Source organism: Rattus rattus, chromosome 2 (genome assembly GCF_011064425.1).
Source record: "Rattus rattus isolate New Zealand chromosome 2, Rrattus_CSIRO_v1, whole genome shotgun sequence".
Classification (NCBI taxonomy): domain Eukaryota; kingdom Metazoa; phylum Chordata; class Mammalia; order Rodentia; family Muridae; genus Rattus; species Rattus rattus.
Window position 1 is genome coordinate 37,757,412 of NC_046155.1, and position 5,417 is coordinate 37,762,828.

The window sequence follows — 5,417 nt, forward strand, 5'->3', positions numbered from 1 at the left end:
ATGAAAGGGAAAAAAAGTCAATGAATGCAATAGTTCATATTAACTGAGAGGAGCAAAAAAATCATGTGATCCTCTCAGTGCCAAAAAGCACAATACTAATTTTTTTTCAGGATATCTTCCTTCTAACTCTTTTTTTTTAAAATAATCTTTTCACTGTTTGAGTAATTTTTATCAAGGCAAGAATTTTACAATCCCAATTATAGTCCCTGTTCAGTTATCAGTTTTGTACATTAAAACAGAAAGGACATGCGAAGCTATTCTACAGTAAAGAATTACAGAATTAAAGAATACTTTGAACTTTTGTACTCTGCCAAAAAAGTCTCCCCAGGTCTGTAACATACTAATTTGTTTCTGTGTGTGTTTCTGCTGTTTTAAAATAAAGATACACCAGCCAACATTGGTGCTGGCACCTGCGGGGTATTTTCACCTCAGTCAACAAAGCGTCTCAACCTCTAAACTCCCAAGCTCCAACTCACGCTGCTGGCTACTCTCTGGGCCCTGCAGTGATCTCCATGTGCCTCTAGTTTCCAAGGCGGGCAGTTCCATACAGAGACCTCCGATCTTACAGCTCTCTTGCTGTGGACTCTGCTCACATGCCCAGTGTCCTCCCCCTGTGGTTATAGTCACAACTCCCAGTAACCCGTTAAAATCAAAACTCAATAAACTTGTAATTTATCGATCAGATTTATATCTTAAATTCTCATTCCACAAAACGTCTGCACAGTAAACTCACAACCAATTGATAATGATATAAACTGCCTGCCTAGATAAGACAAATTGTCCTATAAAATCCATCCCTTATGAAATATTCATAACCTCCTGTGGTCCTTTAAGGCCACACAGATCTGGGTTGTCCTTTTGGTCCTCCATCTTGGTTCTTTTCTTTCTCCTCTCTCCTCCCTTTAAAACTCTGTGCCCACCTTACTTTTTCACTGCCCGTTCACAGGCTTTGTCTTATCTTGTGACTGCTTTCACCTGCATAAAGACAGCAGTCTACATAGCATTGTTTGCTAGACCTGGTATTTACTCCATAAGGTTCAGTTCCCTTCTTAAACTGGGTTGGAAGACAGTAGGCTTTTTCTTCCCCCATATACCCTTCATTATGGTTAGGCTCTAACCACTCCCTGTACAAAGATACCACAAATCAATAATTCTGTGATAAAATTACTTCACAAAATATAAGAACAGAAAGGACTTACTGACCTGTGTATAGTCAGGGTTACTTGTAGAGGAATTTTAATCCAGCAACGTGACTTCTCTGGCAAGGGGTCAGATCCAAAGACTAGATCTGTATGGATCAATTGGAATGCAGATACACCTTTTATTCCAGGGGACAGAGGCAAGCAGATCAAATTCAAGGCTAGCTTGGTATAGAGCAAATTTCAGGTAAAGAGAAACTTAGGTTTAGGTGTGGTGGTACACGATTAAATTCCAACACTCTTTGAATAGAAGTGTTCTGTCACAGTTTGAATAGAAACATTTATCCAGAGACTTGGGTTTTGACATGAATTCCCTGCTTCGTAGTTCTGTTTCTAGAGGTCATGGAACGTTTAAGAAGCAAGACTAGGCCATCAGAAGATGGTTTTAAGGAGTGCACCACAGAAAGCAATATCCTAGCCCATAGTCTGACTAAACTTTCTTCTTCTTAATACAATGTCATCTGAACGAGGCTCTCCCATCCATACTCCTGCCTCCCTTTATGGTGCACAAAAATCTCTCTGAAAACACAAACTAAAGTGAACTAGTTTAGAACACATATTCTTTGGACTGCTCATCTTTCTCTCCTAGAAACCAGACCATTCCCCAGAGTATAATCAACAACCCCTGACAATTATACTGCACAGATCTCAGTGCGATGATCCCAGTGTCTCCCCTTAGCAAGTGCAAGAGGCATTTACAGTTTCTATTCTATATCTTATCTTGGCACATAGACTATATTAGCCCATGTCACATGAAAATCTATAAAAATAAGAAAATTCTTTTATTTGTATTTTGCATTTATCTTTCAGGCCCTTTAATCATAAAATACACGGCAGTCGTCTCTCCTAATGTAGTTCCCTCTAGACCCGAATGCCTACTCCCCAACTTCAGGATTCTATCTCTAATAACTTAGGTCCTTTCTGAGTTTGGGAGGAAAGGCCTTTTCTTTCTCTCAAAGGCTCCTTTGTGCTATAACTAGTCTGCTGCTCTGTTTCTAATGCTCCCCCACTTCAAGGACCAATCATGACCTTCCTCCATCTTCACAATTCTCTCTCTCTTTCCCCATCTTCCCCTCTTCCCCCTTCCCCTCCCCCTAGTCCCCCTCCTCCTCAACTCCTCCCTCTCCCTCTTCTTCCCACTCCCCTCCCTCTCCCTCTTCTTCCCCCTCCCCTCCCTCTCCCTCTCCTTCACCTTCTCCCTCTGTCTTTCTTTCCTGATAATGATCATTCTGCAAAGCAATTTCATGTCATGTCCTTTCCAAAACCAACCAATGTAAAGTTAGGTCTTGGTTCTTCCTCACCACCCTGTGCTCCCAGAAATTAGACTCAAACAAAATATATTTGCATACACCTTGGCTATATAACTAGGCTCTTCTCTGACTAGATCTAACTTAAAACATCCTATTTATTTTAATCTACATTTGGCCACGATATTGGTCACCTGTCCTCAAGTACCATGCATCTGTCTCCTCACATCTTCCCTGGTGGCTTTCTTGCCTGGCTCTATCCCAGAATTCCTTTCACCTCCTGGATGTCCCATCTTTGATTTCCTGCCTAAACCATAGGGCATAGGCTTTTAACTGACAGGTGATAACCCACACAATCTACAAGATATTCTCTCTATAAATCAACATTTATTCTGTCACTTGAAAATTTGGGGAGTCCACCTGGGACACCATATGTTACCTAGGAAATTGGGGTCCTTTTAGGATTCTTTGTCTCATTAATGAAATGATTTAATTACAAACTCAGAAGTAAGCTTGGAGACAGATTTATTAGACTTTAATAGAAAAACCACAGGGCAGTCAAGCTGTCAATTTTGGTAATTGTCTAGAGGGGGATAGAGAAGAGGAAGCGAGAGCCTTGGCATTTGTGAGCAGACACATGGCCAGGGAGGAGGGCTTCAGAGATACTGTGAAAGCATACTTAGGCTCTGTCTAGTACCCACAAGCAAGAGATTAAAAAAATAATCCCAAAAAGCAATTCAGAGAAGTGGGCAGAGTAAACTCTGCTGCAGGGGTATGGTGACATAGTGACTGTGTAAGGGACAAGCTTTCTGGGAAGGGAAAGTACATTATCTCCTTAAAAGGACAACTCTTCCTCCCATTGCTTTAACACAGCTTCTGGTGAATCCAGGCAAAACAACTGAAGTTGTTTCGCTTGAGTATTTTATTATAAAGATATAAAGAGGCAATGAAAACAATTTTATTCATGTGTGTGTGTGTGTGTGTGTGTGTGTGTGCATGTGCACCCTTGAGCATGCACTTGTGCCATGGTATAGAGGTCAGAAGACAATTTGCAGGATTTCGTTCTCCCACCACGTGGTTATTGTGGAGCGAACCCAGGCTGTCAGGTTTGGAGGCCAGTGCCTTGACCACTGAGGTATCTAGACAGTCTCTGAAACAATTTTACACTGCACTCTTTTTGCAGAAGTAGGCAAGCCAAGTTTAATGTTCGTTGCATTGTAAACAGTAAACGTTGATGAAGCAGGGCGCGTTGCAGGACGCACACCTAACTAAAAACAGAACAGTGTGGCAAACGGAGAGGGGGAGAGAGTCCAGAGTCCGGGAGTAAAGCCTTTCATGACCAGAGGATTTTGAGCCGGTAGCCAAGACCATTTCATAGGGAGAGAATAATGTTTTCAACAAATGATGTTGACACACCAAATACTTAGACATGCACACATGATTTTTATTAACATTACACATAAAACAGTAACTTGAGGGGCTGGAGAGATGGCTCAGTGGTTAGGAGCACTGACTGGCCTTCCAGAGGACTTAGGTTCAATTCCCAGTGACGACATGGCAGCTCACAACTGTCTGTAAGCCCAATATCTGATACCCTCACCACCACACTGACAAATATGCAGGCAAAACACCAACGCATATACAATAAAAATACATAACTTTAAAAGTAACTTGAAGTGGATAAAACACCCACACACAAGGTTCTTAGGAAAAAATATGGGTGCAAATATTCATAGAGTTGGGTTAGAAAACGCTTAATTTGTGAAAGCTTTTGGTTAACTTATCTCACGGGTATGGGTGTTTTGCCTATGTGTATGTGTACCACGTGTCTTTCTGATGCCTGCGGTCAGAAGAAGGCATTGGACCTTCTGGAACCAGAGCTACAAATGGTTGTGAGCTGCCAACCAGGACCCAGGACCTGAACCCAGGTCCTCTGTAGAGCAACAAGTATTCTTCTTTTCTTTAAGACTTCTATGTTTTAAATTATTTTATTCTACTTTTGAGGTTGTAATCTAATGAGAGCCTCTCTCCCTCCCCCCCTCATAATCCACCCACATACTGCCCCTGCTCTCTTTCAAATTCACCTTTTCACTTTTTCGTTAGTGCATGCATATACATATATATTCCATATATATATATATATATATATATGTATTCCTAAATACAGCCTGTTCAGTTGATATATAACTTGCACGTATGTTTTCAGGGCTGCCCATTTGGCACTGGACAATTAGTGTGTTCTTCCCTGGGGAGGACCATCGCTCTTGCTCTCAGCTTTTCTCAGTAAGAACAGTAAGTACTCTTTTGTAAAAATTATTTATTTTTATTTTATGTGCATTGGTGTTTTGGCTGCATATTTCTGCATGAGGGTTTCAGATCACCTGGAACAGGAGTTACAGGAAATTGTGAGCTGCTGTATAGGTGCTAGGAGTTGAACCTGGGTCCTCTGGAATAGCAGCCACTGCTCTTAACCACTGAGCCATCTCTCGAGTCACCTAATAAGTACTCTTGACTGCTGAGTTCTGTTTCCCAATACTGTTCTTAGGTAGGGGATCAAAATCCTAAGGGAAATAGGAAAAAAGAGACAAGCTGATCCTTCTCAAAATTGAGCATATTCTGGAACTAACAAGGTTTATACATCTTGGAGTGAACTGTAATTCATGCTTCTCGAGCCATCCAAGTGGTGGGATTGTAAGTGTGGGTCATGATGCCAGGTTAGAAGCAAAAAACTTTGTGTGTTAAAGTACATTATAAAGTGAAATATTACTCAAAAATTGAAAAAACATTTAGAAATCATATACCTGAGATGATATACATCCAGAAGTGTAAAGAATTCTTACCAGTCAACATCAAAACATAACAACACAATTCTAAAAGGGCCAGCGGGCTGAACTTTGGACCTCTTTCCCAGTAGACACACAGTGAACAATGGAAGGATGCTTACTACCACTGATCATTAAGGAACTTTACA